Genomic DNA, 14223 nt, shown 5'->3' on the forward strand with positions numbered 1-14223 from the left:
TGAACCACAAAAGCTATCAGAAATTTTAGTTATGAATGCACTCATTTAGAGACACACTTATTGACTAGCTACTACTACAAACCAGGTATTGTTCTAGGCCCTCAAGAATGGGGGTGACAAATAAAACAAAGACCCCCACATTCACAGAGCCTAATAAAATGAAGTAGGAAAGCTGAGCATGATGGTCCATGCCTACACTCACAGTATTTGGGAAGCTGAGTCAAGAGAATCATTGGTTTAAGCTTAGTCTAGTCTATACAGCAAGACCCAGTCTCAAAAAAAAAAAAAAAAAAGTGTTACCAGATTTGGTCCTGATTACTTTTGTGTAATTCTGTGTCATACAGCTCAAGAACACCTCACAGTCTCAACAAAGGTATCACCTACACAAAATCTAACAAAGCAAAAGGCAACATCAGAATAGTCCTGCCAAATGAAATGTCTGCAAGTGCATATGTGCACACACACATACACACACATACAATAGCTCATATGCATACATGGTAAATAACATCAACGAACAGAACAAAGACCCGTTGTCCCATCTTCTGTTTTCCCAAACGCTCCCATAGAAAAAACGGAGATGGCTTCTGCAAACAAACCCTCCTCTAGAAAAGTCTGTAGCTTTACTGACTCAAATACTAAGTTATTTTTCTCAGGGTTTTTCAAAGCCAAACTCCACAATTCAAAATTAAATGGTCAACATTAATTAATAGAAACATATTTTATATCAAAGGATGGCAATAAAAATTGAGACATGACATTTAAATGTTTGTCTTAGGAATATGTTCGACAAGTGCAAGGGATATATTCTAGGAGAGCAAATTCTATTAGAAACAATGTACATCCCTGGCAATATAAACTGCAAGACTAATGTTTGGTGCCTCCAGGGAAAAATCCTTGAGCAAGTCTGAGGTTCCAGGGCTTGTTTGGCAGGCATCCCTATGTCAGGGAGAAACCTGGGCAGTGCTGACAAGAAGGACACTTCTCCTACCTGAAGCTTCATCTTCTAACAGGAATGCATGGGCGTGTCCTCAGTACAGCTCTCTCAGGCAGCATGGTGCCTGAGCAGGGGACAGGCTGTGCCTGAACTGCAGCTACCCTGCAGCCACACTGTTTGCCGCTGGACTTCAGTATAACACCCCTGTAATCAAACTGGACTACCCACTTCCTCCAACTGACTTCCAAGGAATGAAGTAGTTAATGAATAATTCATGACAAATCCATTCCCGAAACCGATTTCCCTTCTGCTCTATGGTCCTCCTACAGCAATATACAAGGTAAAGATTCTAAGCTATACTTGCTGGCTTGCAAATAATAGAAGTTCAATTTCCAGTTGATGGCATTAAATGGTACTGGATCTGTTTGTTCTTGAATGTTAACCTATCACCCAGACTTACTTGAGAGACTACAAAAAAAAAAAAAAAAATTGGGTAGAAAGGGTAAATAATTAACCATGGGTATCTGAAAGAATGACATTTCCCCCTCTATCCACTAATCCTCCCAGGGCTGAGCTGAAGGAGAAGCAGCAGAGCTCTTGTGAAAGTTGCCAGCTGGGGGAGGGGAGCTCTGAACAGCATTGCTAGGAAATACAACTGCTTCTAAGGGGGGTTTCCTGCTCTCTGGCTATAAATAAACCGTTTATCTCACTGGTATTCTTCAAGGAAGCAGATGAGCATTCATTTCCCCCAACCTGTTAATGCTTGCATGTTTCCAAATGAGTGATGCCTGACGCTGTCATTTCTTTGCTACTAAAAACACAATCACAAGAGAAACTTGAACCAAAAGCCTGGATGAGCCCTCCCTCCCTCCGGCCACTACATCTACTTGTTTCCTACACCCTACCCTAGGGCCAGACGGCACTCACTGCACATGTCATGTCTGTGCTGCCAGCTAATGGGGGAGGGGTGGGCATTTTGTTCTAGCTGCTTTCTACTTAATTGCTGGGTCTGCTAACTGGCCTTCCATGAACTTCCTTGGCACTGTGTTTTTCCTTTCAATTCATTTTATTACTTTATTATATCACTTCTGGGTTTGTGCTTTCTATTAAGTGGTTTTATCTTTTTAAGATTTTATTTTTAGGAGCCAGACAACCAGATACACATCTTTAATCTCAGCACTTGGGAGGCAGAAGGTAGTCAGATCTCTGTGAGTTAGAGGACAGCTTGGTCTGCATACTGAATTCCAGGACAGTCAGGGCTATATAGAGACCCTGTCTCAAAATTAATAAAAATAAAGTTTTTTTGCTTGTTTTTGTTTTGTGGCTGGAGAGATTGCTCAGTGGTTAGGAGCACTGGCTGCTCTTTCAGAGGACCCAAGTTCTTTCCAGCACCCACATGGCAGCTCACAACCATCTAACTCCAGTTCTACACCATCTTCTGGCTTCTAAGGGTACCAGCTACAGAGGTGGTGCATGCACACTTGGCAAAATAGCTATATACACAAAATAAAATGATAATAATACTAAAAAAAAATTAAAGACTATTTTTAATTTTGTGTATCCATGTGTTGGGGGTTGTACGGGCATGTGGGTACCTGTAGAGTCCAGAAAACAGCATTGGATCCCCTGGAGCTGGAGTTACAGAACAGTTGTGATCAGTCAGATGTGGGTGCTGGGAATTCAATCTGGGTCCTCTGGAAGAGCAAGAAATGCTCTTAACCACAGAGCCACCACTCCAGCTCCCAAATTCAACTTCTTACTGATCTACTTCACAGTACTCAAGAATTCACTTGCTGGCCTTTGGACAGATCATTTCTGTTCTAGCAGTAGGGTCTCACATACCCCAGGCTGGTCTCCCAAGTCCATGTAGCAAAGGATGACCTGAATTCGTCCTGGCTGCCTGTCTCTATCTCTGGTATGCTAGAATCACACACATGTTCCATACCTGGTTTATGTGGTGTTTGTGCTGGGAAGGAAAGCACACTGCCAACTGAGCTGCACCCCCAGCTCTCTGGTTTTAGTTAGAGAAATACTTTCATCTAGAACAGATTGTGCCTTTGGCTTTCTCGGAGATTTCACCGAGTCTCCTCACCAGCTCAAACGCCATAGGAACACTTTTGCATTTTTGTGTTACCGTGTGATCTAGGGGAACCACATGAAGAGCTATGGTGACTGCAGCATACATGCACTATATGGCAGGGAAAGGGTGAGGGTCCATGCCAAGTGGTAAAAGGGAGGAGAACGAAGTGCTACAAGAAGCTTGAGCTGTGTTGGAAATAAGAAAACAACCCAAAGTATGAAGACTTGGGATGTCTGGTCCTTTAATCCAAAGGACAGGACCAAGTCCTCAGAAATGCCTCGATACTTTCTGTCCTTTGTCCAGCTCCCCTTTCTTCCCCAAGGCAAGTTACAGAAACTAAAGTTTTCTTTTCCCCAAGACTATTCACAGACACTTGAACCTCATTTTTCAAAGCAAGACATAAGTCTCAGAAATATTACTTAAACCCTCCCCTACCTTTCTCTTAATCTTCATGTGCCGTGCCTGAGCTAACTTGACTGTCAACTTGACAAGGCCTAGTCACCTGAGAGGTGAATATCAACTGAGGGATAGCCCAAAACAGACTGGCCAGTGGGCATGCCTGAACAAGACTGGCTTGATTGTTAATTCACACAGGATGGCCCAGCTACTGTAGGTGGCACTGAGGGACAAGGAGTCAGATCCCTAGCAAGCAGGCAGAAAGGAAAAAGGGGCTCTGGATGGATGAATGAACTTCTCACTTAAACATTTAAGACATTTTTCTCCCTTTCTAAGATAAAGACTGGGTGGGCTTATGAACCCTGATGAGAATTTCAAATCTAGGTGGGGAGACATACCGCCCCCAGTGGGAGGAGCCAATCAGCTTCCCTTTCTTTGTCTGGACTATCTACTCCCATAGAGTAGTGCAAACCACCTAGTTCTGAGAGAGAACAGGAACCCATTCTATACCTAAACACATAAAAGTTTTTGGCTCTGTCAGACAAACTTGGATCCCAGGCCAGGATCCCCCACCATCACCTCTATCTTGGTGTATTTTCCTGTGTGTGCTGCTGCTTTTAATAAAATTTGGTTGAGTGCTGAGACTTTCCTTCTCCTGTCTTTTTATTCTTTAAACCATCAGAGAAAAGGAAGCCTTTCCTGCAACCCTAGATGACTCCACCACGATGGCATCAGCACCATTCCCAAGGCAAGTGTTCCCAGGCTAGTAAGAAAGCAGCTCTGCTCCCAGTTCCTCTTGAGCCCCTGCCTGGGCTTCCCTCAGAGATGGAGTGAAGTAAAAGCTGAAATAAATCCTTTTGTCTCTAAGCTTTTGATCACAGTGTCTATCAGAGCAATAGAATGAAATAAGAATATGGCAGCATGCACTATGTCTCTCGCTTCAGAAGAATCCTGTTCCACATTTGGGAAAGGACTGCTACACAGAGAATCCCAATAAAGCCACCTGGCTGACTTTCCCCACTCCAGCATATTATACTTTTTGTCTAAACCCAATTTTAGACAACTCTCCATCTTCACTGAGCCTGTAAACTAGACTTCTGGAAAGATGCTGTCTGAAAAGGCTGACTGATGTGAAGAGGTTGGAATTTCACAGGCCCAGAGCCTAATTACAAGTTATCTTGGGCTGTCGTTAGCCCACTAGTTATTCCTTGCCTCTCACTCTATGACTGACAGATAAAGCCAGACCTCATTACCTGACAGACAAAAAATGTTTTGACATTTATTAAGGGAACTTTAGTTTTCCACTAACTAAAGGGCAGAGTACCATCAGATAGCAGAGCATTCCCATCTTGCTACCACACGCCTACCTGATGTACCCACTTGGAAAGTGACTTATTTATGGATTTCTTTCTTTTATTACTATAAAGAGTTCATGAAACTGTCACTTAATTGGAGCATGATATTTGGGGTTCCTGGGCCCTGGTCACTAACATGGTTCCAGAAGAAACCATGCCTTCTTTTCCTTCTCTACTTCCTTCCTAGCCCAGATACCAAACTCCATTCTTCCAGTATGTTTGTCTTCCTTGTCCCAGGAGGGAAGCATTCTGGAAAGGATTCCAGTCCCCCACCCCAATCCCCACCATTCTAGCTAGGACAGCTGAGACCCACACACTTATTCCTGCCACAGTCATCAAGAATTGTTTGCCTCTGCTTCCATCAACCACTGGATGAAGGCTCTAGGATGGCATATAAGGTAGTCATCAGTCTCATTATAGGGGAAGGGCATTTAAGGAAGCCTCTCCAGTTGCAGAGAGGGAGGAGTGAAGAGCAAAGAGGTCAAGACAGGGCTGGTGAAACCCACAGAAACAGCTGACTTGAACAAGGGGGAGCGCACAGACCCCAGACTGATGTCTGGGAGGCCAGCACGGAACTGATCCAGACCCCTGAACGTGATGTCAATGAGGAGGCCTCAGCACTCTATGGGGCCTCTGGTAGTGGATCGGTATTTATCCCTGATGTAAGAAAGGACTTTGGGAGCCCATTCCACATGGAGGGATGCTCTCTCAGCCTGGACACATGGGGGAGGGGTGCCCAGGATGATATGACAGACATTGGGGATCCCCCATGGAGAGCCTTACCCTCCCTGGGGAGCAGAGGGAGGATGGGGTGGGGGAGGAGGAGAGGGAGAAGGGATTGACATATGAAGCAGGCTTGTTTCTAATTTGAATTAATAAAAAAAATAATTTCTTGGGGAAAAAAAGAATTGTTTGGTATTTTGTCCACTCTTTATCTATCAGACACTGTAGAGATCAAAGCAGCACCTGTCTTTATTTAGCATGCGAATGTGGAGGTAGGACTTCCTAACTTATTCCTAAAAGTAAAGTGACAATACCTATGAATTTATCCAAGTAGATTAGGAATATGTGAGCACCTGGGCATATGAAAACTACATTAGGGACTGGTGAAATGGGCCAGTGGGTTACCTGCGACTAAGCTTAGACAGGGAGAGAGAGAGAGAGAGAGAGAGAGAGAGAGAGAGAGAGAGAGAGAGAGAGAGAGAGAGAGAGATTAAGTAAATAATTTAAAACTCAGCAAAAAGCCAAGCCTGTATTCTGAACAGACCAGCGCAATACTCTCACATGGATCCCATAAAGAAAAGAGCACCTAAAGCCAGGTGTGGTGGCACACATCTAAGAAAATGACACCTAACACTAGCCTATCATATGACTTCTTGGTCTGTTTTCAAGGAATGGAAAGGTAAAGAGCTCTGAGCTGTTCCCAGGGCTTCATCTCACTTAGGTTCACATGGCTGATATAGCCTACTCAGACTGTGGCCCAGGTGCCCATCTGCCCATCCAGACCCAGTCCTATGTCCTACCTCTACAGCATCCACTGCCCTGTATCTGGCCTCTGCAACTTACCTCTGCAGACTCAACACTGAAGTCTCTAGCAGCTCAAGTGGGTTCTTTAACACCATATCTACATTGCTCCTGCATTATCTCTCTGCCAATGCCTCCTGTATGGTCTCTTTGAACTCTCTCAACTCAGCTGTGGCCTAACACTGCTGTAGCAATTCTGCAACACACACACACACACACACACACACACACACACACACACACACACACAGAGGCACATGTACATATACACATGTACACACAAGCACACGTGTCTGTGCAATGTGATCTGGGAGTTAATATTTGTGACTAAGATAGAGATAAAGCAGTTCTAGCTAATAGCCAGACTAGCTAATAAACAGACTAGGTAAACTGCAGCCAAGGAAACTGAAGTCACTTATGAATTTGTTATACAATAATTTTAACACTGAGGAAAGACACAAATGTGTCTACCTGTTTCTGATGCTATGCTCATGACACAGAGCCTCTACACAATATGGGGTTAAGAATTCTCTAAAGCAAACCCTCTAAATTCTTGAAGACATCCCCCCACTAATCACCAGCTGTTTTCTTTTCTGAATCTGCAGTTAGTACATTTCTACCAGTTTTTACTTTTTTATTCTTTATACTACTGAGTCTAAAAAGATGGATATTTTAGAAAATGGCTTTACTCTTTTTAAACAGAGATATTACTTAAGGAAAATAGAGTATACCAATAATCCTTTAAATGATTAATTAATTTACCAAGATAGGATCCTCCTCTCACCATGGAACTTGCTATGTAGACCGCCAGGTTGGCCTTGAACTCAGAGAGCTCTGTCTGCCTCTGCCTCTCAAGTGCTGGGATAAATTCAATGACCTAAAATGGCTTCACCAAAAAAATTCTAACTCTGAATGGAAAGAATGGAAAAAAAATGTGCAAACAAGGGTGGATGATATCCAGCAGGGGGTAAAGCCCCTTGCTGATGGCTCACAAGCAGAGCCCAGTCACTAAAACCATGAAAGACAAAGATTGGAACCAAGGCTACAGTTTTTCTCTGAAATCCACCTGTGCAGTGGCAAGTGTGCCCACACATGAACATACATACACATGTGTGCATGTGTGCGGGCATACACACACACACACACACACACACACACACACACACACACACACACACACCTTTATAAAATGTAGTATTGTGGCACAATAACTACATGAAGAGTTACTGACTGACATGTTGGCCCTTCCTTCTCTCCCTCTCAACTCAGCTCTAATTTTCTTCCATATTCTGTTTACCATGTATCTCTGGATGCCAATGTCCGCTCCCTGAGTTGTCAGGCTAACAAGAGCATACTTCACAAGGCTCCTGAAGTGGGAGTGGCTAGAGACCCCGGGAACATTCTCCTTATCCTTAGAGAGAAAATGTGAAGCTTCTCTCCTACTCCTCTTCCTTACACAAGGCCATGTGCTGTGCTGAGTGCTACTGAGAACCACCTACTACTGCAAGTGAAACTTGCCTTGAGGCAAAGACAGGTGATTGTGAATGGCAGAGCACAGAGAGAATGTGGGCCTTGAGTATGTCCCTGAAGCACTAAGTCAACCACACCTGAAACCTACCCTTCTCATATGAGTGAGTGCTTATGTACATGAACTGGCCAAGTTTTTCAGGTTGAACTGCCCAGTCTGTAGCTGCAGCTGAAAGCATGTTAATAACATTAGCCTATCTATTTGTAATACTGAACCCTCTTATGTTAACAAGAATATTTTCAAATTAGCTTAGAATTTCAAACCCATTTTAAAGGAATCAAATACGGCTGAGGATGCTTAGAAAAATTAATGATCCTTAGAATTAACAGAGACCTAGCATGGGGCATGGTAATGCAAGCCTATGATTCCAGCTCCCTGGAAACAGAAGATCATGAGTTCAAAGCCATCTTGGACTACAAATCAAAACCTTGTTATCAAAGGAAAAACAACAAAAATCTAAATATTATCTATTCCAACCAGTAAGTAAGAAGTGACAGCCACTTTACCCTCTACTGTCATAGCCATACTTATCTCCCCCTCAGTACTCCCAGGGACAGCTCCCCAGCCAGCTTCCCACAAAGCTAATTCTATCTACTGTGCTTTATATGGAAATAAAAGTATACTTTCTTGCCAACAAACTCATACCTCATCTTAAAATATCAATGGAAACACTGAATCCTGAAAAGCAAATTAAAGGGTTGTCATAGTCTAGCTCAACGGTAGCTTCAGTAATAAATATGGCATAAACAAGTCACACTTCAGACACCAGTTTCACTAGATTATCAGTTTCACTAGATTATCAGTTAACAGTTGATAACAGAAATATAAATTAGCATTTAAATACGTTATTAAAATTTTTTTCCTCATGAATTACAGATACACACAACTCTCTCATGCTTCAGGACCTCCTCTCCTGATAATGATTATATGAATGACATAAAAGTAGAATTTTTTTTCTTTTAGGTTGGGACAAAAATAACTGCAATTTTTCACAGCTGAAATTTGCTATTTGATATTGGAACATACTCTTTTATACTCTATGTATTTTTATTTTATATGCATTGGTGGTTTTGCTTCAAATATGCCTTCATATATGTCTGTGTGAGGGTGTCGAATCCCCTGCAACATGGGAGTCACAGATAGTTGTGAGTTGCTATGTGGGTGCTGGGAATTGAACCCAAGTCCTCTGAATGAGCAATCAGTGTTCTTAATCACTGAGCCATCTCTCCAAACCCACACAATACACTCTTAATAAAGGTGGTTATGCTAGTCTTCATCTTAACAGCTATTTCTCACTTTGTTTTTTCTTTTCTACTCACTTACTCCTTGCTGTTTATTTCATATTTACCTTATCTGTGGTGATGATGTTAGACAAACAAACAAATTCAAACAATTTGCTTATTCATGTGCCAAGGGCTATAAAACAGTAGAGAAAACTTTCAGCCATTGCCGATGATTTGGCCAGGACTCCTTGTGAACGTGCAATGCACTGGTGACTTGGGAAGTTTTGCAAATGGTAAGAAGTGTAGTGACTGCCATCAGAAGTTGACAGTGACCAACTGAGAGCAACCACCAAAGCTGATCCTCTTACAATGAAAGGAGAAGTTGCCAAAGAAGTCAGAGTAGACAAGCAACGGAAGCAAAGTGGAAGGTGAAAAAGCTTGGCGAGCACCTTATGAACTGACAAAATATCTGAAAGTCGTAGTGTTGAACTGCCATCTTCTTTCATTCGGCATAGTAACAATAGCCATTTCCTCATCAGATGGTGAAACAAGGCGGATTATATTTGATACCTGGTGACAATCATTCAGCTTAGTGAGTGGACCAAGAAGAAGCTACAACACCTTTCTCAGCAGAAATGCATCAAAAACTGGTTACAGTCACTGGTGTTCTACTGCTGTTCGCTACCACAAATTTCTGAATCTGAGAAGTCGGTTCAGCAAGGCAATGGGAATCACAAGAAAAACAAAAAACAAAACCAGCAACTTCAGCAAGACTAGTCAACAGAAAGGGTCTGATTCTTTCCACTACAACACCGGACCACACACTATAAATCAATACCTCAGATTTTGAGCAAACTGAGCTGCAAAGTTTTGTGTCACTCACAATGTTCACCTATCCTCTGCCAACCAGCTACTTCTTCAAGCATCTCAACAACTTTCTCTGGGAAAATGCTTCTACAAACATTAGGAAGCAGAAAATTCTTTCCAAGAATATCTCAAATACCCTAGTGTGGATTTTGATGCCACAGGAATATACAAACTTATTTCTCATTGGCAGAAATGTATTGACTAGCTTGGTTCCTATTTTGAACAATGAATGTATATATAGGTCTAGTTCTAATAATTTAAAATTCAGGGTCTGAAACCAAAATTCCTTTTGTAAGAAGCTAACAAAAGAAATGCTTATAACTATTAGAAGAAACAAAAAACTTGATACAGTGAGATTTGGGGTGGTGCCTTTCAAATTCCTCTCTGCTTTTATGAAATTTCTCTGCATTTCCATGGCCTTCTTAGTAGACTGATGGTGGGATAAACAAATCTTACATAAATGAATGGTTGCGTAACATTCATTGTAAGTGATGAACTAGTCTTTCAAGAAGATGACTATGACAATCAATGCAAAGAATAAATTAATGAGGACTTAAGTTAAAGACAGAGAAAACCAGAGAGAGTGGAGGTGGGTAAGGCTCTCACAGAGGATAGAGGCTGCCCTAAGTAGCTAGCAGAGAGCATGGCTATGAGGAACACATTGTGAGGAGTGTGTGTGTTGTGAGGAGTGTGTGTGGTGTCAATACTATTGACACCACCTATCACAGAGAACACTGTGTAGCCGGTATAGCTCCTCTCGAAGAAGAAAAGGACAATGAGTCTGTTGTTCTCAGTGTTCACATGAAGATTATGCTGTTTTGGTGGCCCAATACTAAGGCCTTACAAGAACAAGGCATGCAGAAAGCATGAAGCAACTGTCTGTTACAGTAACTTACACCTTAGCAGTAGTATTCCCCAAGCTCAAAACAAGTAAGACAATTCTCAGAAGTAGGGAAAAAATTAATAGTTAAACAAGAAGCTAGAGCTAATTACGTTGTAACGATATATTTACAAAGATAAAGAGGAAAATATATTGTAAGGCTATAAAATGATAAAAAATGTAAACACTAAAATGCCAGAAGTGAGCCCATGTGGTGATATATTGTTTATGATTTATTAATAATCATAAACATAATTCATAATAAATTATTATTATGAAATAATAAACATAAATCATAATCCTTACCAGAGGATTCAGAAAGCAAAGTCAGTCGTAAGCTATAGAATCAAGGCACACACCTTTAATCCTAGCAGCCAGAAGCTAGGAGGTAGTGGTACACACCTTTAATTCTAGGACTCAGGATTAAGAGGTAGACAGATCTCTGTTAGTCCAAGGCCACCTAGATCTACACCTAGATCCAGTCCTAAAGAAAACAGCTCACACAAAGATGATCTCAGCACCTGGGATCACATGCCTTTAATCCCAGCATTAGGAAGGTATACAAGATAGGAGCAAGGTCTCTGCATGAGGCATTCATTCTTCAGACACATTGAAGAATGAAAGACATTCAAGTCTCAGGATTCCCCAGCCACGCTGAGGAGAGGAACCAGTCTGCGGCTTGTCAAAGAGCTCGTGGATCAGCCCTTTGAGTCTGAGATGAAGTGAGAGCTAGTGTCGGCAGCTTGAAGCTTGAACTGCAATATCAGTCTCTGGGTGTTTTATTTATTGTGCTAAGTAGACTATCTATTGACACAAAGGTTGTAATATATAGAAGGATTTTTTAGGGATGTATCTTTATTATTGTTATTTTCTCACACATCACATCCCCACAGCAATATCCCCTCCCTCCTCTCCTCACATTTCCCCACACACCTCAACTCTACCCCAGATCTACCTCTCCTCTAACCAACCCCCAAAGAAAATGGCAGGTCTCCCAGGGGTACCAACCAAACACAGCATATCAAGTTACAACAAGACTAGGCAAATCCCCTTACATCAAGGCTGGGAATAGGCAGCTCAGTAGGAGCCAAAAGCAGGCAAATGGGCCAGAGACACACTCCACTCCCAATGCTAGAGTCCTACAAGAACACCAAGTCACACAAACACACCATATATTCAGAGGGTCTAGGTCAGACCCATACAGGCTCCCTTATTGTTGGTTCAGTCTCTGTGAGGCCCTTATGGGTTAGTTGATTTTTTTTTGTGTGTGTGTGTGTGGTGGGGGGTGGGTGGGGGGGGGGGGTAGGGGGTTAAGGGGGGACTGGGGGGTGAGGGGACTGGGGGGGTGGGGGGTGTTCAAGACAGGGTTTCTCACAGAGATCCACCTGCCTCTGCCTCCGGAGTGCTGGGATTAAAGGCGTACACTGCTGGCACCTAACTAGAAGGAATTTTTATCCTGCAAAATAAAACTATAATACTACAGCTCCTGTGGATAAACAGTGGGGCTGCAAATAAGAGAAAGCCAGAGACTGCTTTGATGGGAAACCTTGGATCCTGAATAGTTAAACACACACACACACATACATACATACATACATACATACATACATACATACATACATACATACACACACACACACACACTCCTGACCTGTGGAGACTGGAATGGCAGGAATGTGAAGCAAAGGGCAAAACAGAAGGAAGAAAAGGGAAACAAAAAAAGGAGGGGATGGAGGGTGAGCAGGAGGGAGGAAGCTGAAGGAAGGAGTGGACCAGCACCAGGGCACCCGGAGGAGGCACTGAAAACAGGCTGTTCTGAAGATACAAAGCAGGTCCAGGTACTGAACTGGAAACCAGGGTCTGCAGTATTAAAGCTCGGATTTTCTATAAGTTCTTTGTTAGGTGTTCATGATTTATCCAGTTCACTAAAGTAACAATAATTAAGAGGTAAAGTACAATGGATATGCTTCAGAATACTGCTATTGCCTGCTCCACTGTGAGGCTCTTGCTCCAGATACAGGTGCAGATGAATAAAGTATTAGGTATTTATAAACTTTATGTAAGTATATATAAAGCGCCTACTTCCTGGTATTAAAATTTCCCTAATTACATACTTTCACAGCAAACTGAAATTTGTTTAGGTAACTATCACTTTGATGCTCCATGATAAAACCCCTCTGTTGGCCTAAAAAGGAAGACGAAGAAATCAATGGTGATTGAAATAGAATTCTTCAAAACATGAGAAGTATCTTTTGCTTCCTATGTAGCTGTCTAAATACAAGCTGACCATGGATTACCTTTCTGATACTTTCAAGAATACAATGATGTGAACTAGTTCTTTCAGGATAGAAGAAAAAATGTATTTTCAGGGTAATCTTACAAATTTGGTCCCAGGCGCTTGGGTCCTCTATGGCAATGCCACCATTCATTCAGCTCTGATCACACACGAGGCATGGGGACAGATGGCAGAACATGCAGCATCTACCCAGCTTGTCCAATCTTGATGAAAGTGAAGTGCAAGCCAGAAGCAGTGGCACACACCTGGAATCCTAACACTCAGATGGCCAAGAGAAGAGGATTGAGTTTGGGACTAGCCTGGGCTACAGAGAGAGTACATATTAAAAGCTGTCTCAATAATATAAGGTGGGTGGTATTTTTTTTCTAGAGCCAACAGGTTTTAAGTGGCAGTGGTAATAACAGTAGAGGAGGGTTTTTGGTTTTTTTTGGGTTTTTTTTTTTTTGGTTGTTGTTGTTTGTTTGATGATTTTGTTAGTCATAATAAAGACAGTGGCAATGTTTACCACTAGATGCAGCAATTGAACCTTTATGACTCATTGCTTCCTGATCACTCCTGATAAAGGTAGAGTCATCATCCCACAGTGCTGGGGATTAGCTCTTTCTGGAAATCTAGGGAAGCATCTACTTCCCTGAACTAAAATTTTCTCCTTAATTTGGAAAAGATGCTGTTACTTATAGTGGGATCTGAATTCTGATCCTTTGAGGCAGGAAAATGAACATTGTCCTAAGATGGAAGGTAACTTACATCTTGTCAAACAATATGTATTTTCAAACACTGACTTGGGAACCAATTATAAAATTGTCTATTAGACTTATAAATTACACATGCATTAATAATCACACACTTAAGTGTATACAAGGTTGCTTCAAAATAGGCCTAAAGTAAGATATTACTAGCTTTAAAAAGAAAAAGAAAAAGAATCTACTCTCTAAGACAGTTAAGGTTAAAATATAATTTCTTTTGAAAAGAAGCAACTCAGGTTCCCAAACTGAAAGCTTAAAAGTAACAAATTAGTGTCTATAAAAACCTAAACACCACCATGGTGTCTCATATCTTTAAACCCAATAATCAGGAAACAGAGGCAGGTGGATCTCTGAGTTCAAGGCCAGTTTGGTTTATACAATGAGTCCAAGA

General features: G+C 41.9%; 1 protein-coding gene across 9 annotated transcripts in view; it reads right to left on the reverse strand.

Annotated features, from left to right (window-relative positions):
- Positions 1-14223, reverse strand: part of Marchf8 (membrane associated ring-CH-type finger 8) — a 79861-nt gene that overhangs the window by 30751 nt on the left and 34887 nt on the right. The window contains exon 2 of one of the 9 annotated variants that reach the window (XM_027429214.2): positions 2533-2631. The exons of the other annotated variants lie outside the window; for them this stretch is intronic. The gene's annotated coding sequence lies outside the window, so the exon portion shown is untranslated. The remainder of the gene's footprint in view (positions 1-2532; positions 2632-14223) is intronic. 9 annotated transcript variants of the gene reach the window in all.

Source organism: Cricetulus griseus, chromosome 8 (genome assembly GCF_003668045.3).
Source record: "Cricetulus griseus strain 17A/GY chromosome 8, alternate assembly CriGri-PICRH-1.0, whole genome shotgun sequence".
NCBI classification, from domain to species: Eukaryota; Metazoa; Chordata; class Mammalia; order Rodentia; family Cricetidae; genus Cricetulus; species Cricetulus griseus.